Below are 23,281 nucleotides of genomic sequence, written 5' to 3' on the forward strand. Positions count from 1 at the left end.
ATATACCGGATTTCTACACCCAACAGTGGGAGGACTCGTAAAGGAAACACTTCTCACGTCGTCAAATCATGTAGATTGATTGCTTCCGTTTTCCACTGTTCAAATATAATGGCTTTTCAAGAACAGCCTGCGCTATTTTGTTTTAGGGTGACTTACATTGTATTTTATTACAAAAGCCGCCATCACCCCTGTTTTCATCCGGAGCATGACATTTTAGGTGCAAAATGTTTGTTGTTTTGTTGATTGTTATTGTTTGTGTGTATTTGTGCAATGGATGCATGTTGCATGTCGTGACTTCTTCCTTTTCCAATTGATTAAGACAAATGGAATGGTTACACTCGTAAAATTTGCATAATTTTGAAACTTGCATTTCTATGTCTCTTTTGTATATTTTAGGACGTTTTAACGGTTTTCCCACATTTATGGTTTCCTTTCATGTTACTGTAAAAATTCAATGCTGGAAATCCCAAGTTTAAAGAACTGGCGCCGAAGACTCCCGATCAAATCAAAATTACAATATCGGTTCTGATTGATGGAGAACTGCTGCCACGTAATTCACTTTCTTATGTAAGGCGAGGAGTTTAGTGCAAGGAGTTCAGGGCAAACAGTTCAGGGCAAGGATTTCTGGGCGAGGAGCTCAGGTCGAGAGGTTTAGGACAAGGAGTTCAGGGCGACGAGTTTAAGACGGAGAGATCAGGGCGAGGAGTTCAGAGCAAGGAGTTCAAAGCGAGGAGTTCAGGGCGAGGAGTTCACGGCAGAAGTTCAAGGCGAGGAGTTGAAGGCGAGGAGTTCAGGGCAGGGAGTTCAGGGTAAAACACCGAAGGAATGACCAACCTCTCTAGTGCACGTATATTGACTGACGTGGATACTTGCACCCACAGCATACAACAGATCCCTCGCGTGTTGGTGGCAGCAAAATTAAAGTATAATTGTGACAGATCTTGAAACAGTTCAAAATAATACACATCAGCATTACGTGTAATCAACTTAATTTAGATAATGAAGCAACTTTGTTGATTATTCATTCTAACTATTCGTCATTCAACTGACGTGGTAGGTGTAGCAATTGAATAGAAACAGCGTTTTCCTGAACGGAGAATGCACTCGTTTTCTTTGCGTGTGTGTGGATGGACATACCTGACAGAATGGAAATGAGGGACCAAAGAAAAAAAGTTGTGGCAACCCATTGGAGACCGTGAACTTATCCACGGAAAGATTTATCAGGGGAGAAAAACATTTCATTTTGCAGATCGTCCGTGTTTGGTTGATGCTACATGACAACGGCCTGTAAGTAGTGGAGTCGTGACCAGAGACCTATCGTGAAAGCTACCGTACCGGTACGGCCCATCGTACATCTACACTTCATCGTAGACTACGTAGCCAAGCGCTACGGACGACGTGTGTATAAGGGCCAAGACCTCCAGTGATTGACATCATGAGCATCCATCTACGCCGTTGGGATACAAAGACATCCATCAAATAAGTCAGCAAGCGTAGGTCGTTGTTGTTGACCAGTTCTAACCCGGACGCTCACGGGCCGATCGTCTCCGATGTCGAGAAGCTGGTTTCGTCCTGATTTTCGTCAATACGGGCATCAAGTAAGAACAAAGCGTTTGCAATTGTATACGTCACTAAGTATCTCGAGGGAAAAGCGTTTCAATTCTTATCTGTTAGTTGCCTAGCGCCTCAAGCAGCAATACTTCTTATGTGAATAATCACGTCTAGACCACGCAATAAAAGGATCGATATCATGAGCGCCTATTCACACCGTCGGAATACCAACATAGAAACTCAACCATGTCATCGAGCCCGATATCCTGACCGTTTGAGCCGAATCTAATTACCAGTATAGTTTGTTGTTGAGCAGCTTGCTATCGCCTGGGTCCGACAGGGTTCATCAGCACCTTGACCACTTGATCGATTATGTGTCACCCCTTACGATCAGTATAGATTGCTGATGAACTCTCCAGGAGTTCGTCAGGGTCCGTCAGTGTTCGTCAGGGTTCGTCAGGGTTCACACTGACCACTTGATCCATTATGTGTCGTTCCGTCACGACCAGGAAAGGTTCCCATGGTGCCTGGCCTCTCACCCGATAAGTGTTTTATACTGTTCATCAAGCATGCTGTGTACCTTTGGCAGGGATCAGAGGCAAGCACGATGTAAACCCATGACTTTTGTTTGAAATAATTTACTTTCTACATTGCCTGTTCAAGTATTTCCGTAATACGCGAAAACCGATCATTCTATGCCATCCACTTTCTGCCTACAGTTGTTAGTCTGTATGATCCATTGTTCAGCGCTGCTGTGCCTTTTATGTGGAATCCTTTAGACGAAAAATCAGGTCTGCGCACTTTCTCTAGTTTAATCTCTTTTGTTGAAATGTAGCCACGGGATCCAACCACGCCCCCTCCGCTCTTCGAGTAGGCACTCTCTCCACTAAACAAGGGCAGTCCTAACCGTAAAATGGTGGTACAGTGAACATGGATGGCTCAGCTGCCCATGCGTGCGGGTTGTGACAAGTGCAGTGCAGGATGCTGACATCAAGGTGCCTGCTCGCCTGACCAGGGACGTGCCTCTATCAGTCTCAAGGCGTCAGTAGGGGCTCCTCTGTCGGAGTCAATCATGTCAATCTGTCAGCTTCTTCAAAGCAATGTGACCCTCCTGGGGAGGGTGTGATTAGTGAAGTTCACAACTTATGACCTTAGTTCACAACTTAGCAACCATCCACAACTTAGCGTCCATCCGTGAAAACTACATTTGTGTTGCTTGTTAGTCTGCAGGACATTTGGGTGGATGCCTTTCCTTTAATTTAAAGGTAGAAACTTATATATAATATCTTGTGTAAAAATATGCAATTGATGTCAAACACGTACAAATTGTTTAAACATGTTTCAGATCGGAAACAGATGTGAAACAATATAATCATGGCACCACTTTGACTGACTCTCTCGTTGAAACTGTCTCACGATAAGCGATGACTTAGCCAGCATCAACGTCACAATGTTTCAATAACCCCACTCCAGGCTGATTGCTTGGCGCCGCTGACGTGCTGCTGGGACTAGGAATCAAATCTAAAAGAACATCAAAGGCAGCAAACACGGAAACACTGTAATAACAGGAACCCAAAACACTGTTGTTGTCCCGTGGACACCAGTTCATATTGACGAAATCAGTAATCATCATCGACATATAAACGAAACTAGTGACTGAGTGCAGTTTTGTGCCATGTGTAACAGTATTCTACCAATATGGTGGCGAGGGACTCCAGATATCGGCCTCACACATTGTATCCGTGTTAAAAACAAAGCGATTAATAGCTTCTCGATTAATAGATAATTCTTATAATCAGGCTGCATAGTTCTACATACAATGTGCAGATATGCATTCAAAATATTTACCAAACGAATATGCCCCGTTAACACAAAAGTTTCTAAAACGTTTTCAAGTGGTTTCTCAGGGAAATGTTTCTTAAAATGTTTTGCTTATGTTTTTATAATGTTTTTCCTATACGTTATGAAAACGTTTCAAATAACGTTATTTTTAGAGTGTATCGAGAAACAAAACTGGAACTACTAAAGTTTGAATCACAACGGTATAAGTTGTTTTGAGGTTAAATATTCAAGATGAGAATTCTCCATTCACCGCAGGAATGTACATTACCTTAAAATAACGGTTATGAAATTACACCTGTACAAAAATATTTGTGAGAAAACTTAGACCTGTTGTGAACACTTTGTCCAGTGGAATATTATGTTATGTGTTTTATTAGTATCACTTATTTTTGTACTGTAATATTTACTATAGATCCAGCATTGCATTGAGAAAATAATCCCCCGTTCATTGTTGTGCGCCATCTCTGGTGGGCAACTTGCTATCTCGAACTCTGTACATAGCAGGCGTGAAGTTCGTCACACTGCTGGATGTAGAAGGCTGTACATTTTACTCTTGTCGCATTATTGTTCTTCAGACACATTCTACATCTTGCCCTGTGAACGTTCATCCTTTCTTTGTGACTGTACGTATTCCTACGATGTAATCTCAAAATATGTGCAATAGATATTACTTGTGGCATAAAGTCTTTGTGACGTAGTGTTAGAATGAGTGTTTAATGAGCATCAGTGTTCACAAGATAAAAATCAACAGTACAAGCAAACTGAGGTGTACAGAGTGGTAAATTACTAAATGCACATTCATATCCAAACTATGTCACATTGTGTCTGTGCCTGTGCCTGTGCCTGTGCCAAATGATGCAATATAGAGTGCATGGTGGCACTGTCGTAACTGGGATCTGGGTGTTAGTAAACCCTCTTACCAGTTACCTGTCACGATGACCGTTCTGCCTTATTGGGGGTGCTGCCATCTCTGGTGGCATACTCGCTTGGTCTGTCCGGGGGGCTACATCTAGGAATAAGTGGTCTGACGGCCTGGATTCCTAACTAACACATATCATTCATGTACTGGCACCGAGGCATACAATGAATAACTCAACACAAGTTTCTATACGGTATCTTTTTAAGGTGTTCGAGCCTGCTCCACCCTTATCACATGACCATCTACAATCTCTCTGATTCGTTAGAAGTTACATCATTCCCTGGCCTCATGTCGTACCTCGTGATTGGAAACCTCCCTTAATTCTAATCAGTGACTCAGCTTTAATTGCTACTTGACGAATCTATTCTGTTCTGTTGTTTGACATTTATTCCCTTTTCCATCCCTTAATCTGTTACCCAGTAGTAATAGCATTGGTGCTATGCCGAACTAACCGCAAATCTCAATGATAGATGTATAAATCGTTTCTTGTATACGAATGCAGTTTTCACCTTATAACAGTATCAACTGAATTACGAAGAAACGTCGACCATTAACATTTATTAAATTGCCAAAGTGTAGACATGTTTTCAAATATAGGAATTCCTTATTTCTTTTGTATCCAATCGGACTGAAGTGGATTTGGTCACATGGACAGTCTTGCTTATCAGTGAATACTGGAGATCGGGGGATAATATTACATTCGAGTCAGTGACTCCAGTTCGGTATTTTATAGCATAAACAATACGTCACTTCCCTAACAACCAGACCATGATTCCTCATGACAAATGTCACTCCCGCATAAGTAAATATACTGCTCGATTTTTAAACAAGAGATGAAGATGTGAATAAATACTTTCATCCTGCCATTAAATGCAACCTATCATTTTTAACTTGGAACAAATGTAAGAATATATGCACTTCCGTAAAACTAGTCCGTGTAGAACTTCCTTTATGTGTATGATGCCCGTATTTTGGTAAAGTATCATACTCAAATGAAATATTACTTTCACGATTTGACAAACTGTTTTTATTTGTTTGGTAGTCAATTAATTCCTCTTGTGTAGGATTAGTGGCTGTTGAGGTTGATTGATCTCAGGTGGGAATGTGAACTCTTCAACATAGTGTCACCACACACGAACATTAGGCTGCAATAATTAATATATTTATTCCAGAAGCCAACACAAGAACAGTCCGGCGTCAAACATCACTGATTATTTTCTATATGTATGAAGGAAATGAGGTGGACTTTAAAACAGGTATTTGTTTTGTTTTCATTTTCACGATTCATAACGGATGACATGATTAACAAATCTACCTACTTACATGTATTTATTGGACGGGGCTCAAAACACTTACTGTTAGTAAACTAGTCTTGCAACGATATCAGATGATGATATCGTTTCTGATATCTCTACAGTCGCAAGAAGGTTCAACCAAAACGTTTCTGAAACGTTTGGACCCTCACGGAAAAGGTTTTGAAAACGATTCTAGAAGATTTCTAATGTTTCTCGATAACGTGTCGAAGGAAAGTTTTAAAAACGTTAAAAACTTCACAAAATTAGGTGAAACGTTTTAAAACCATACGGAAAGGTTTTCTTTAGAACGTTTTCAAAACGTTTCTGTGTTAGCTTGGTGACACCATGTGTTATGCGGTAAGGGACCACAGTAAACACATCAGTACTTTTGTAGTAGATTTGACCAGTAACAAAGACTGTGGAGCATTGCTGCTGCACAGTAGTCATATACAAGTGCTGCTATCTTCTCTTCAGTCGTTTGTACTGACCTGATGTCAGTGGACGTTTTGTATTCCTCGGTGTCCCTGTGTACTAGCAATAAGGCGACTGACGTGTGTTCAAATGACAATGACAATGGCAATGGCAATGACAATGACAATGACAATGACAATGACAATGGCAATGGCAATGACAATACTTTATTACCCCGAGGGGAATTCTTTTTACATTTGAAAGTGAACACATATGAGATTGTTAAAACATAAATAACTACATACAGATTAAGATACATAAGACGACAACAAAGACAGACAGTCAACAGGCATTTAAAAGGTGGATACTTGATGGAATAAAAGAATTTTGAACTCTTTATTTTTAAAACGGGGCATTTGGTAACGCCGGCCTGAAGGTAAAAGATTGTATTCTGGGAATAAAATGTGACTTGAATCTGAGAAAAATCTCTCAGCGAGATTAACAGCACGATCATTAAAGAGGGACTGTAAAGATGAAACAGAAATTCCAGAAATCTTGGTTGCTGTAAGAACAATTTTGTTAAGATGAGATTTGCTTTTGAGGTTAAGAGAGCCGTACCAACCCTGAATTGAAAAGGTTAAAATCCTCTCAACAAAACAACGATAAAACAACAACATTACTTTTTGGCTAACATTAAAAGATCTCAATTTACGCATAAAATGTAATCTTTGTTGGCACTTCTTGAAAATGAAATCAGTATTTGGGCCCCACTGTGGTTTGTCGTCAATAATAGTACCAAGGTATTTGTACTGAGTAACAATTTCAACATTTTCATTTTTAATTTCAACAGGAGTAATGCCGGTTTTCTTGCTTCTAAAATCAATGCTCAGTTCTTTAAATTTGTTTTCGAAACATTTAAATGAAAGAAATTATCGTCACACCACTGAACAAAGTTATCAACGTCTATTCTGTAGTGGGTTTCTGTCTCTCTAATCAAGACCAACCAAAGCCGCGTCATCAGCAAATTTGACACTCAGACAATCAGGGTTGCGGCTTACACAGTCATTCGTATAGAGAATGAAAAGTACGGGCGAGATGACACAGCCCTGGGGTGCCCCAGTGTTAGTGTGCACAGCTGACGAATCTGCTTGGTTCACGTGCACAAATTGCGGTCGGTCGATCAAAAACTGTTCAATACAGAGAAGAAGATTCTTGTTCATTTTCATAGATAAAAGTTTTTGCAGTAAAATGTGAGGCTGTATTGAAAGCAGATGAAAAATCGATAAAAAGTAGTCTAACATAAGATTTTGGAATTTCTAAATGTTTGTAAATACTGTTTAAAATAACAACTTTGGCATTTTCGACACCCCGCTGTGCTCTGTATGCAAATTGAGGGTCAAGAAGGTGACCAACATTACACAGAATATTTAGCACGATCCTCTCGAAACACGTCATAGCTATAGACGTTAAGGCGACCGGTCTAAGTCATTCAACACAGAAAGGTTCGTTTACAGAAATTATTTTAGACGCCTTCCTTATTTCTGGTATGATATGCTGATCGAAGGAGAGGCACCACTCTCCGGATTTGACCCAAGACAAAAACGTGATAGAATGTGTACTTTACTGAGAAAATGTTACATTGTGTATTAATAATTCATAAATGAATAAACGCCAGATGCTTACACGACTCAATCACAAATGAGTAAACAACATGCCGGCATATGAACTGCTGTCAGTGCGCTACCATGACAACACCTGTTTAACGACTTTCGTGTTGAGAATGTAAGACATTCCCTGTTGTGCAATGTAATGAGCAGAACGACTGCTTCACAATAGTCTGCCCTGTATGGGTGGACACAAATTTCAAAAGTAGGCAATCATCTGCAACTGTCTTTCGTTGAGTGTTGTGGATATGTTCACCTAAAAAAAAAACCCAAAAAAGAAAAAAACAAAAAAAAACAACAAAAAAAAAAAACAAAACGGTAAGCGTATAAGGACACCCTGTCTCCAGCACACTGACATACAGAGTTAGTTTTGTTCAGTAAATCATTCAAGTGGCACACTGGTGCAGTTACTGAGCAATTCGAAACTGAAAAGATATTTTCTCGTTAACGTTTGGTCTGTACAAGTGCAGAAATTCTGCTGCTTCGGGCACGCAGCATATAACATACTGGGATTTCACTTTTTTAGTAAAGTACAAATTCTAGTACTTTTTAGGGTTGAGTACCATACTGGATTCGTGCCAATTTACACTTAGGGTACACAGAGGGGTACACAAAGTACGCAGTCTAAACTACCAGTTGCCCGACTTCTATTTTTTGTGGAAGTTGCGGTGGCTGAGCGGGTTAGGCGGCTGACTTTGTGTGCTGGCGTTCGAACATTGTAACATCCTACTGTATAGTGATGCTGCTTTATATTCTGAATGATGGTGGGGATGTGTACCTGCTGGACCATAATCCGTGTTATCAGTTGAAGGCATGGCGTCATTTCCGTGAATACATAGCAGTCTTCTCTGTCCACGTGGACCTACTGATGGAGTACCATGAACCTCTTGAAGACAGCATAACACGGACTTGACAGCGACGAATGTATATAATTGAACTGAAGCATTCATCAGTGACAGACTGATGACATAAATACCTGTTTGCCATACCCTAATGACATAATTATGCAAATGAGATATGTAAATTTGCTAACCAGAACAGGGATGTATCTCGCTAGGGAGATTTACATCAGTACAATATCAATCAAACTATGAAGCAGATTCGTTGATTTGAGCGTATTCGAAGTTTGAAATATTGTTCAAAACTCTGCTAGAGTATTCATGTAAAATAATTCTGAGTTATGATTTTTAGTGAAAGAATATGGTAAAGAGAAGTTGGAATTCATCAGGGGTGTTCTGAAAGACGTGATATATAACTCTCGTCCTTAACAAATTAAATAAGACTCAGTTGACATTCCTACGTTGATTGAAAAAAGCACACAAAACAAAGTACATGTGATTGATCCTCCACGTAGATAATTAGTATTATAAAACATTCAATGGGAAAGTGAAATAGTGACATTCAACTTTCAACAAACTCATCCATTACAGGTTATCCCGGGACTCATGATATATTTGCCACAGGCACTCACAACATGTTATACTCACTATTACTTGCCATGCCATGTGAATGTTGTCAGTGGACAAGTTTGCCATTCAAATTTTTATGTAGTTACATGTAGTTCAGCATCTTTAGCACGTGCGAAACGAGGCTGCACCTTATGTATAACCGATGACCCGGAAACCTGAAATGCGGAAAACAGCCATTTTGTCCCCAATGTGTACAAAACCGATGCAATGGCATTATTTCCGAGGATCATTCACAATTATGCTCTGTGCTACAATGATATTACATCAGAGGATCAATCACTCTTATGTTGTGTAATAGGGAGGTATGTTGTAAGTTTATTCAGCCAAAATTCACGCAGGACTCAATTTCGGTATTTTTCGAAACTGACGGTCTGTTGAAAGCATACCGCCAGCGATCTGCTTTAGGGATGCTTCCATGAAGTAATCGTCCTGGTGCGGGCTTCCCTCCGACAGCACAGCGGGGTATTGATGTGGCTGAAATATTCTTTTGCACAAACTAAAGTTTACGTGTCAGTTTGGTTGGCGAGTCTGCCCTACAGTAGACATCACTGACAATGACGGAGATTGCTGGGATCACATGCCACACTCACGGTGGCTATTTCCAGGGTGTTGGAGGATCAAAGGTCAGAGAAACCTTTCTGACTTTATTGCAGACTTCGACTGAATCACATAAGCCGAACACCAACCGTTCGCCTAAAGGTCCACGTATTGTACCTAGCTGATAGCAGTGTCACAGACTCATATCACAAGTAAACATGAAAACACAGAGAGATACACTTCATGCTAGTCAAGACCCACACAGATAGACTTTGCGCCAGTCAAAACAAGGAACTGCAGTTAAAGTCGCAGTTGCCACGAACTGGGTTTCATTTTTAAAGCTCATTGACTTGATGGGTAGAAATAGTCGATGACGCCAGGTGTTCAAGAAAAGAATAAGGAACCAGGGGAGATTACAGTTTTGGGGACGGGACTGGGGATGGACACTACTGAGTAAAGGTGGGTGGTGCCACACACTTCAATTTCACACGAGTTTCAATGGCCATTTAACACAATTTCAGGGCAAAAGAGGGAGTGCGCACCCCTGCGACCCTGCACCCCCATCTGGCTCCGCCTATGTGGAGTTCCTGGACTGAAGTGCCTCCGCCAATCACGCAGTCTATGAGGACGAGTCGCATTACACCCGTAAGAAAGTACAAGTCGTAAGAAACTGGGTAGAAGTAGCCTACCTCACTGTATTTGACAAGTAGTATAGGCAATAGTGTTTTTATGTTTTGTTATTGATATAGTCCCTTATTCACCAAACCCACTATTGTCTATACTACTTACAGATGTGCATACAAATTGTGAGCAAAGTCGGTGAAATAGTTTTAGAGACATGGACTTCGAAGCGAGCATGGGCTCGGTCTGGGAAAGGCAAAAGTTTCAACTTTCCGTCGTAATTACGAAAATCGGCCGAATAGTTAAGAACTAATCACTTTTTAGTAAGCGTGGGGTCGATCTGGCGAAAGGCTAACAATCTAACATACTGTCGTACTTGTTATATATTAGCGAGGCGTTTGGCGTTTTCAGCCAAATGAACTGTCTGAATACGAATAAAACGCAGCCTAGCTACGGTCTCGGTTGTTTCTCCTGTGAGTGAGCGCTGCGCATGAGTACTAGTGTGTGCGTGCGTGTCGGCTGTATATAGTAATGCACGGCCGATTAAACAGCGAGGCGTCATCTGACTGAAGGTGAATAAAAAACAATCCTCCAAGGCACTCGCCTCGTTACGGTATGGTATCGGAGTGGCTCCAAGCGAGCACAGTGACTGTGTTGTCGACACTCTTAAACGTTTGCATGGTGTGGTTTCCGCTCGCGCGCAGTAATGAAATCAATCCCCCGAAAGCGTTTTTCGGCGTACTCGGCTTGCGTGGCCTGGAAGTTTCTCTACGTGCATTAAAACATGCCGTATGTGTGGTACAGCTCGCAGCTGATGACGCTCAAAGCGTGTTCAATGAACAGATCTTTCTCGAGATCTTCCCACAAGTCGACGTTCTGGCGGAATGAGAAAGAAGTACAACGCCAGGCTGGCGTAGATCTGTGTCAGGCCCAAACCTATGGTTTTCGCCATTTCAACGCTGAGTCTGGCTTCGAATCTCGCGCGTTGAGCCTGCCTTCGTATCTCGAGTGTTGTTTGTCGATGTATTCGCCTGGCAATTTGTGAATTTTACCCGGTGTGTGATTGCCCACTGCCGACGATCGCGAGCACCACCAGATTCTCTCGCTTGGTGTCGCTGTTAGTATTACCTTCCATTTGCGTGAGCAGGTCATCGCACTTCATTAACAAACGATTTTTGAGTTTAATCAAATAAACTCTGAAGCATAAAACACAGCGAGATGAAAGTCAAGTTGCACATGGCCAGAAGTTCGAACATTGTGCTAGAAATTTGCTTGAGTTTGCTTGAGCTAGCAGACTTCGTACAGTACATGTTGGTCGGTTTTCAACAGGGGTTTTGTGTGTTTCATTTCGGCGAGCATTCTCGTTTGGGAGGAATCCCGTCGTTTTCTTCCACGCATTCCTTGCACGAATCCCTGCCCTTGCAGTGAAGCAGGGCGATCCATCGTGTCTGTTCCCTCAAAACATTCAGCAATAAATTTCTGTGTCAGCACCCAAACACTGTGCTTTCTTGTGTCTGCCCGAGAAGGCCAAGTATGACAGCGCATCGCTCTTTTTCACGATTTCCCTGTTGGCGCTTCAGTCATCCAGAAGGAACAGTGTCCATTCTCATTTTAGTTTGCCACGGTAAATGCGCAGCCAGTCCTGCAGATGCGTTACAGGATCATCTCCATGTACATCCGGGTCACCTTCAAAGTCGGGCAGATGTGGTCGAATGGTCCCGGTATTAATCTTCCAGCAGGTCCATCACGAGGGCTGCCTTGCCACACACGATCGTGCAGTAAGGACCGCAGATTAGTAGATGGCTTGCAGGAATCTTCCATTGTCTATGTCCAGATTTGCCTCCATGATCATGTCGAACTCCAGCGAGATGTCGTCGCTGGCGTAGCTGCCTGGATCGCCGTTCGGGGTGCGAATGACTTTGCCGTAGTCATTGAGGGTGAGTTCGTATTCCAACCTGTTGCACAGCATGACCTGATAAAACGTCGCGTGTCTCTCAAACAGCTAGAAGTCGAGTTGCTAGCAAAATCGGTGTCAGTGATAGCTCGTTCAGCCCGCGTGATCTTGACAAGCTGGTCCGACGTGAAACCGGGGATACGCTCAGCAAATAAACATGTCACAGTCGTCGATGCTAAGCACCTCGTTCCTGCTAATTTTGATGGTGGTTTTCTTGACAATGATGCGACCGAGGCTCTACATGCCTTCGCGCTTGTTGTTGGAAGTCAAAGCGTTGTTGAACGCCAGTCGAACCGTCCCGTGCCAACCCCAAAAGCACCACGATCGTCGTTCCGATGACAAGTAAAAGAGCCCACATGATACCGAAGAAGCCTGCGGCGCAAAACGCGGATTTTCCTATTCGACAACATACATTTCATGAGCTTGAAGTGCACGCCAGAGACATTGTCGTAAAACTACTTCCTGACACATAGAAAGTCGAGTGAATATTCTTCCCGTAGTACGGACATGCCAAATCATGGGCCACGTGTCAACCCCGAGTCAAACCACCACCATCGCATTCTCCGGACCTGCGAGGACTCGACCAATCAGGTACAGAAAACGCCTTGTACACATTACACTTGCAAAACAGAGTGTACCTGCAACGAGACGTCATCGTCGAATCTCAGCTGAAGTGAATCATTACTTTGGTCCTAACCTACCCCTTTCTAATCATCACGGATGCGGATCGTAATGTTACAGAACCATAAAATCAAAGGAGTTCTACTGGACAGTTATCTTCCGTCTGAAGAAAAGGGAAGTTACACAACACCACTAGAAGATGAAAGAGGTTGCATGGTAGTTGCCTATCTGGAATAATGGATGCATATGAAAAATGTTTCAAAGCCCCGCACTCTTGGGTACGTAGGATACAAGGTTTCACCCTTATCATCGAAGAATTTCTTAGAGATGTCACCACACAAGAGGTGCAACCTTTGGATGCGTTACACGTATGTTGGTATAAACGCCATGAAAATCAACCGTGTCGTATTTACCTTCAACCAGGAAAGTCTCTACCACAAACCTCGATAGAGTCAAGGTTATTCAGGATGATTACACCATTACATTCAAGGCCATTTTATATCCGAACATTTGGATTTTATTAGCTTGAAATATTTTCACTGGGACTGTATCCGGTGGTGGACTACGTGGCAAACACGCTGGAAACAACCGTAGACAGGTTTTGTTTGCAGTAGTTATGCAAAATCAAATGTCAAATCTAACTAGAATGCTCAACACGATGGAAGTACATATTTTCACCATGCTCACGGACAATAAACAGAGTTTCGTCAGGTGCTCTCAGAACCCGCGAAATACCACAGAATGAAGCAAGCGATTCAAACCAAGTCTCGTAAATGCCCCGTTTTCGGCGAAGAACAGAAAGAGAACAAGGGAGGCAACCTGGATACCAAACAAATTATTATTGAAGAAGATTCACGTTAAATTGCTTTGCTGACATCACAGCCGAATAGCCAGCTGAGGCGACCTCCCCAGTAAGATTGCCAAGAGCTGCATCTCATCCACCCTCAGATAGCTTTCGTCATGCTATTCAGTCGGGCATGCATGATTTATAGTCAAGCCATGCCACACACACTTCGACTCGCCGACGGTGGCGAAAACTGCTGCCGCCTCGCTAGTCAGCCGACCGTGCATCATTATAGCCGAGACACACACTCGCTGTGCTCGGTTGGAGCCACTCCTGTATGATACGGTAGCGGGGCGAGCCCCCTGCTTTTGATTCACATTCAGACAATTGTCACCTCGCTATTCAATCGGCCGTGCATAATTATATACAGCCGAGACACACGCACACACGCACTAATAAAAGAGCTGCGTTTCATTTGGCTGAAATCGCCTAACGCCTCGCTAATATATACATATGGAAATTAATTAAGCAACACCAAATTCAAAGACACATAAAAACTTAACAAAGTTTAACGAAGTAATTTTGATGATTGATTATTCAATTTTGATGTATTGACATACAGCATGAGCTTTTCATGGGTTGATATGACGCGCGTGAAGCTTGCACAGCGCACGTGCATTGCTTTAACCTCAACTTTCGAAAAATGCACTTTTTCCCTGGGGTGTTTACAAGCGCAGGTTGTCGATTGCATTCGGTTTTTCATTCATTTCAATGTCATGGCACGTAGGAAATTATCAGAGGCCACTCGTTGGCAAATAATCGGCATGAGGAATGCTGGTATGTCTCTAAGACAAATCGGGACTCAAATCGGACGACATCATTCCATAATTTCAAAACTTTTGAAAAAATACCGGGCCACTAATGAAGTTAAAGACCTGCCTAGACCAGGAAGACCCAGCAAGACCACAGTCCGGGAGGACAGAGCTTTACTGAGACTTGTACGGCGCAGGTCCTTCGACTCGAGCTCTCGGTTGAGACAGGAGTGGCTTCCAGGGAGACCCATCTCGAACAGGACTGTTCGGAATCGTCTGAAAGCTGCAGGATACCGGGCAAGGAGGCCAATCAAGCGACCCAGACTGTCTCCAGCCCATAAGGTAGCCCGACTGGCCTGGTGTAATGACCGTTTGCACTGGAACATTGCCTCTTGGAGGAAGGTCCATTTCTCAGATGAGAGCCGGTTCTTGCTGCACATGGTGGACGGTCGTACTCGGGTCTGGAGGCAGAGGAACACAGCAATGGCTCCACGGAACATCCAGGAGACTGTGGCCTTTGGGGGAGGTTCCGTTATGGTATGGGGGTGCATTTCCATGAACTGCAAGTTGGATATCATTACCATCCGTGGCAACCTTAACGGTGTTCGTTACCAACAGGAGGTTCTTGACAGGGCTGTGGTACCTCATTTTGAGAACCATCCTCTGGCAACGAGACCCATATTTATGGACGACAATGCTAGACCTCACAGGGCGCATGCTGTAAATGATTTTTTGCGGCAAAATGCAATTGACAGAATTCCATGGCCTGCCATGAGCCCTGACCTCAACCCCATTGAACATTTGTGGGACTTTATTGGCCGTCGTGTGAGGCAGAGAGACCCACCAGTCCATAATCTCAACGAATTGACGGCTGCCCTGCATGAGGAGTGGAACAGGATCCCCCAGAATCAGATCCGGAGACTCATCCAAGGAATGAGGAGGCGTCTGGAATCGGTGGTGCGTGCGCAGGGAGGACACACTAGATATTGATGAAAGTCGGTGTGCAGACTCTCAGATGACTGTTCTTTCTTTCCATGTGACATTTGTGTTAATACACCTGACAACAACGTCTGTGGATGAATAGTAAATTGTGTCCATTTTTTCATGAATTTAAGACAGTTTTAAGAATTTGGATTTCGTTGCAATAAAGCAAAGTCTTGATACTTTTTCCCTTTAAGTTGTTTGTCAGAGATCGTCTGTTGAATAAAAAAGTGTCAAACTATATCAACCCGGCATATTTTGATTGTCAGAACACTTCAAAGTTGCTCCAATAGAAAAAATTGGGGTGTTGCTTGATTAATTTCCAGGTGTATATAACTAGTACGACAGTACGTTGTATTGTTAGCCTTTCGCCAGGCCGAGCCCATGCTCACTAAAAGCGATTATTTCCTAACTATTAAGCTGAGAGCACGGGTTATGTGACAAGAAAAAGAGCAGGTGGAGGGAGAGCACGGGTTATGTGACAAGAAACAGGGCAGGTTGAAGGAGAGCACGGGTTATGTGACACGAAACAGAGCAGGTGGAGGGAGAGCACGGGTTATCTGACGAGAAACAGAGCAGGTGGAGGGAGAGCACGGGTTATGTGGCAAGAACCAGAGTAGATGGAGGGACAGCACGTGTTATGTGGCAAGAACCAGAGCAGGTGGAGGGAGAGCACGGGTTATGTGACAAGAAACAGAACAGGTGGAGGGAGAGCACGGGTTATGTGACAAGAAACAGAGCAGGTGGAGGGAGAGCACGGGTTATGTGACAAGAAACAACAGGTGGAGGGAGAGCACGGGTTATGTGAAAGAAACAGAACAGGTGGAGGGAGAGCACGGGTTGTGTGACAAGAAACAGAACAGGTGGAGGGAGAGCACTGGTTATGTGACAAGAAACAGAACAGGTAGAGGGAGAGCACGGGTTATGTGACAAGAAACAGAGCAGGTGGAGGGAGAGCACGGGTTATGTGACAAGAAACAGAGCAGGTGGAGGGAGAGCACGGGTTATGTGACAAGAAACAGTACAGGTAGAGGGAGAGCACGGGCTATGTGACAAGAAACAGAGCAGGTGGAGGGAGAGCACGGGTTATGTGACAAGAAACAACAGGTGGAGGGAGAGCACGGGTTATGTGAAAGAAACAGAACAGGTGGAGGGAGAGCACGGGTTGTGTGACAAGAAACAGAACAGGTGGAGGGAGAGCACTGGTTATGTGACAAGAAACAGAGCAGGTGGAGGGAGAGCACGGGTTATGTGACAAGAAACAGAGCAGGTGGAGGGAGAGCACGGGTTATGTGACAAGAAACAGAGCAGGTGGAGGGAGAGCACGGGTTATGTGACAAGAAACAGAACAGGTGGAGGGAGAGCACGGGTTGTGTGACAAGAAACAGAACAGGTAGAGGGAGAGCACGGGTTATGTGACAAGAAACAGAGCAGGTGGAGGGAGAGCACGGGTTATGTGACAAGAAACAGAGCAGGTGGAGGGAGAGCACGGGTTATGTGACAAGAAACAGAGCAGGTGGAGGGAGAGCACGGGTTATGTGACAAGAAACAGAACAGGTGGAGGGAGAGCACGGGTTATGTGACAAGAAACAGAGCAGGTGGAGGGAGAGCACGGGTTATGTGACAAGAAACAACAGGTGGAGGGAGAGCACGGGTTATGTGAAAGAAACAGAACAGGTGGAGGGAGAGCACGGGTTGCATTGTGTGACAAGAAACAGAACAGGTGGAGGGAGAGCACTGGTTATGTGACAAGAAACAGTACAGGTAGAGGGAGAGCACGGGTTATGTGACAAGAAACAGAGCAGGTGGAGGGAGAGCACGGGTTATGTGACAAGAAACAGAGCAGGTGGAGGGAGAGCACGGGTTATGTGGCAAGAACCAGAGTAGATGGAGGGACAGCACGTGTTATGTGGCAAGAACCAGAGCAGGTGGAGGGAGAGCACGGGTTATGTGACAAGAAACAGAACAGGTGGAGGGAGAGCACGGGTTATGTGACAAGAAACAGAGCAGGTGGAGGGAGAGCACGGGTTATGTGACAAGAAACAACAGGTGGAGGGAGAGCACGGGTTATGTGAAAGAAACAGAACAGGTGGAGGGAGAGCACGGGTTGTGTGACAAGAAACAGAACAGGTGGAGGGAGAGCACTGGTTATGTGACAAGAAACAGAACAGGTAGAGGGAGAGCACGGGTTATGTGACAAGAAACAGAGCAGGTGGAGGGAGAGCACGGGTTATGTGACAAGAAACAGAGCAGGTGGAGGGAGAGCACGGGTTATGTGACAAGAAACAGAGCAGGTGGAGGGAGAGCACGGGTTATGTGACAAGAAACAGAGCAGGTGGAGGGAGAGCACGGGTTATGTGACAAGAAACAGAGCAGGTGGAGGGAGAGCACGGGTTATGTGACAAGAAACAACAGGTGGAGGGAGAGCACGGGTTATGTGACAAGAAACAGAACAGGTGGAGGGAGAGCACGGGTTATGTGACAAGAAACAGAGCAGGTGGAGGGAGAGCACGGGTTATGTGACAAGAAACAACAGGTGGAGGGAGAGCACGGGTTATGTGAAAGAAACAGAACAGGTGGAGGGAGAGCACGGGTTGCATTGTGTGACAAGAAACAGAACAGGTGGAGGGAGAGCACTGGTTATGTGACAAGAAACAGTACAGGTAGAGGGAGAGCACGGGCTATGTGACAAGAAACAGAGCAGGTGGAGGGAGAGCACGGGTTATGTGACAAGAAACAACAGGTGGAGGGAGAGCACGGGTTATGTGAAAGAAACAGAACAGGTGGAGGGAGAGCACGGGTTGTGTGACAAGAAACAGAACAGGTGGAGGGAGAGCACTGGTTATGTGACAAGAAACAGAACAGGTAGAGGGAGAGCACGGGCTATGTGACAAGAAACAGAGCAGGTGGAGGGAGAGCACGGGTTATGTGAAAGAAACAGAACAGGTGGAGGGAGAGCACGGGTTGCATTGTGTGACAAGAAACAGAACAGGTGGAGGGAGAGCACTGGTTATGTGACAAGAAACAGTACAGGTAGAGGGAGAGCACGGGTTATGTGACAAGAAACAGAGCAGGTGGAGGGAGAGCACGGGTTATGTGACAAGAAACAGAGCAGGTGGAGGGAGAGCACGGGTTATGTGACAAGAAACAACAGGTGGAGGGAGAGCACGGGTTATGTGAAAGAAACAGAACAGGTGGAGGGAGAGCACGGGTTGCATTGTGTGACAAGAAACAGAACAGGTGGAGGGAGAGCACTGGTTATGTGACAAGAAACAGTACAGGTAGAGGGAGAGCACGGGCTATGTGACAAGAAACAGAGCAGGTGGAGGGAGAGCACGGGTTATGTGACAAGAAACAGAGCAGATCCATGTCAACAATAGCCCCCATCCTCATCAATAGATCCATGTCAACAATAGCCCCCATCCTCATCATTAGATCCATGTCAACAATAGCCCCCATCCTCATCATTAGATCCATGTCAACTATTTTGATCACATCGAGGACACCTAACTCACCATATCACGTGAGTGCAAATGTATAAATCGCCAACGCCAGGAAACAACCAGTCCGTTATCCGACGAACTAGAGTGTACAGGGTGTTGAGGCAACCTATAAATGAAGTTATATGACAGGATCACTGGAAATCGGTGGTGGCACCTGGAGGTCATGACAAAAGTAAACAATTCAGCCACGTCACTTCCTTCCCCTGACACTCATCCTCCAGAAATGTGATTAAATGACTTCTCTCCATGATATAAACATACCACGTTTCCCTGGTCTCTTGGCGACAATTTGCTGGCAAAGAGAATCATGTATCAGAGTGGAACTGCAGTATCACACCACAACGGGCTTAGAGTAATGACAGTGTGACAGCATCATAACAAAATTAACTCAGCAAGCTGAACCAATTGTCCCCACCTGGGTTGACAAATAGCCCATGGGTCGCATTTATCGCCGAGATAATGCTTCAACATTTCGACATGTGATACAGTTGTAAAAAAACAGAGGATTTGATATCGATATTGAAAGTTATGATAAGAACAATTATTTGAAGGAGGAGATCACAAACACCCATTTCATTTAAGAGATAATATGACATCGGTATGACAGTGTTACAAAGAAACAGCCGTGAAAAGAATGTCTGCCTCGCTATGGAATGACGTACAGAAGACAAGGGCAATGACACCACGACACCAGCCTGGACTCTGTAAGTGTCACTCGATCTATCACTGTCACTTCCTTACTTGATAAACTAAAAGAAAACACACTTCGATATTTAATATATTGTTTTTCATTTATGTTCGGCGTGCTGTACATTTCAACACGTCTACAACAAGACGTGCTAGAATCACTTTCACACGCCTTAATACACTTCACTGTTGGGCTTATTCACGAAGTTCATTGTACTGTGATAACGTTTGTTTGTCATTCAGCAAAGTGAAATCGCAGTAAGTAACCTGTGACAAGTTTGACTACCACTGATATCATCTCCGCTATTGTTGACATTCTGCCATTATATAAAAGTAGGACTCTGACTCTACGTGACTTTAGAAATAACCAGACATATACACTCTTCACACGAAAATGGGATGTCTCAACGCTTCCTATCGAAATCAGGCAATTGGACGATCACAAGCTGGCGAATCAAAGAGTGAGGTGGCAATGATCTTCAACGTTCATCCCAGCACAATAACTCGACTGTGGGGTCGATTTCGTCAAATTCGACAAATGACCGTCCAAGATGAGGAAGACCTAGAGTCACCACACCCGCCTAAGATCTGTACATCCGGGTCACCCACCAACATGAACACCATCGCCCTGCCCTGGGCACAGCACAAGAACAGTTTGGAGCGAGAAGAGTGTCCGATCAGACAATCAGGAACCGTCTCCGAGAAGTAGGAATACGTGCCAAACGTCCAAAAGTTGCCCCCTTCATGACACGCCTATATCGACGTCGACGAGTGAGATGGTGTAACACGGTGCTACCAAGGAACCTGTCATGCTGGAGTCGCATATGGTTTAGCGATGAATCCCGTTATCTTCTTAGGCGACGTCACAGGTGGACAGATTCGGTGGTGAGAGTGTTATGGCGTGGAGAGAGATCTCATACACCCGCACATCGGAACATGTGCTTGTTCAAGGCAATCTGACGGCCAATCGATATATCGACCAGATTGTCCGTCCGCACGTCCTTCACCTTGTTGACCGTCAACGGCAGCTGTTCCGACAGGACAACGCCAGACTCCATACAGCACGTGCCACCGTGGACTACCTGGCTAATAACAAAATCAGTACCCTCCCCTGGCCTTCCAGCACCCAATCGAACACCTTTGGGATCAGATCGATAGACGGGTACGTCGACGTGTTAATCCACCACAGAATCTTTCACAGTTGTTCCAGGAATGGAGGAATGGAGAACGAATCCACAACAAAACATCCAACGACTGATTCGATGTACCCACCAAATGGCGGGCTGTGGTAGCAGCTGGATTTGGTCATACGAGGTACTTACTGGTGGACAGCAGTAATGACTGTGATGACTGTTATTCCCATGATTCATGGACAAGATAGCAATGCATTGCTCCACAAAATTTCATTCATGTATTTTTCAGTGACATTTATCTTCGAATAACACCAATTTTTCATTGATACTAGTATTTGAGTTTTGCGTTTCTTTTTGCGAAGAGTATACATGGAGCGGCAGGTTACACATTGTCACTAATAATAAAACCTTTCACGTCACACACTTTATTACGTGCTCTTTTTATTCAAGCTGCTGTTTCAGATGAGATACTAACATAGAGACAGGCGGGTATATCCAGTAGTGCAGGCGACACCTGTTGTTGTCAGTGGTTTTTTCAGTATTCCTCTCATATCTTTATCTCAACTGTTTGTCTCTAAATCTCGTGGAACCTGTTTGGGCACATCACTGCGACTGGTGGCTCTCTTCTATTGATACATGTATTTTCAATGTGAAACTACAAAGACGTCCTACCCTCCTGCTGTAATGTTTAATGGCGCTCTCCTGTTATATGAAGGTCTATTCGTCCTCGTGAAATAATTCTCTCCTTATTTAGATGATCTATATACAATCGAGATGTATTACAGTTTCTTTTGGGAAATGAAACAGTTGCTTGAATTTATGCCAGCTAAACTACGTGATCTGCATGACACTTTGCATCTTGCTGAGAACTGAATGTGTGTCCCGCATCATTCTGAAAACAGGCATCGCAAAACATGGGTTTCCAGCTACACTCTTTTAGACGTTTAGCCAGGAGAAATTTCCTTACTTGCATCTAATGGCATGACCTCAAACACCATATATCGTCCAAATGAACTGTTCCGGAAGCTGCTTGCAATACCTCCACGCTGCTCCGTGTAGCGCAGTTCCGGGGTAGCCTTGTGATTAAAGCGTTCGGTGATCAATGTTCCATTAACCAAAAGGACGTGAGCGTCAAGACTCCTGCATCTAAAGCGTAGAACGTTGGTGTCATTAGCAGCGATCAGTCCACACAGTTCCACAATGGACGTGTTCATGGTACTTACAGAACATATTAGGTATACAAAATATGTACACAAAATTATGTACAAATACTGGCATGAACAGACATTCAAAGAATTGCTATAGTCTTGAGCTAATGTTGGACACACGACAGAGATCCGGATTCTGTACGGTACCTTATTTCAGTTCATTCACCCAACAGAGTGACTGAGGTTCTGTCCAGCAGTTACAAACGGTATTCAAACGATCTCAATAACATAACCTGATACTGAATATTCTCCAGCAGTAACACGATATTGGACACGAGTCATTTCATATCTAAGATGTCTTTCATCTCTAAATGGAGGCAGCGATGATTATGAAGAATGCATTTAAGTGAAATGGTGTGAGAAATGTCCTCTCGTTTCAAACCCACCATTTATATCATTCTAATTCTATTGGAGACCTTTGTGTCAGTGTAAGATCAAGCTAAATCTCTTCACTGCAGTCTTTACATCAAGTTATTACATGGACTTATAGCTTCTCAAACTTATGATCTGGGGTGGTCAGATGTGAAGCAGTTAGGAGTCTTGTCAATGTCCTCCACGTTGAGACAGTCATGCACAGTCATGCACTGGAGAGAACATTCTAAGGAAGAATATATATAATCTAACTCTAAAATGGATGACTATATCTGGACAGTGAACATGAAGGAATGAGTCTTCCGATCTGTGACCATTAGGCTGACATATCTTCCTCACCATTTCTGGTTGGTTCTATCCCATCCATACGTTCCGACAACATCAACACCTAATCCTATCTCCACACAAGTATAGACGTGGATCTAGATATATCATGCTAAAATATCACGTTTCTTTCTTATTGATAAATCTCACAAGAAAGTCTCCTCTACCAATTTAATTCACCACCCAACTGTCCGTCAGAAGTCTGAGAGTGAACAGAATAAGTATAGATCCCATTTACTGAAACATCTTGGTGTCTACGCTATAATGGGCGTTAACAATCATTTTGCTGTGGATGGATATCACGTTATGTCTGTCATGTCAGGGGGAAGAAATCGATGGATCAGGAACCTGTTCGCTGTCGTTAAACGTCTCCCAGACTTTTCACCGACCCCATCTCAATACATATAAGATAATCTATCGATCCTTGTTAACGTGATGACTTTGGAATGTTGATCTTCCAGATCAAGTGAATGGGGGTCTCGTTAGGGTTGTATGTATAAGATCACAAGGTAATTGTCTACAGATGCAGCATGACACGGAGCACGCCATCACCATCGACCCAACGTCGGAGTAACCAGCAGACTTGAAGATAG

The sequence above is a fragment of the Haliotis asinina genome, chromosome 10 (assembly GCF_037392515.1).
Source record: "Haliotis asinina isolate JCU_RB_2024 chromosome 10, JCU_Hal_asi_v2, whole genome shotgun sequence".
Classification (NCBI taxonomy): domain Eukaryota; kingdom Metazoa; phylum Mollusca; class Gastropoda; order Lepetellida; family Haliotidae; genus Haliotis; species Haliotis asinina.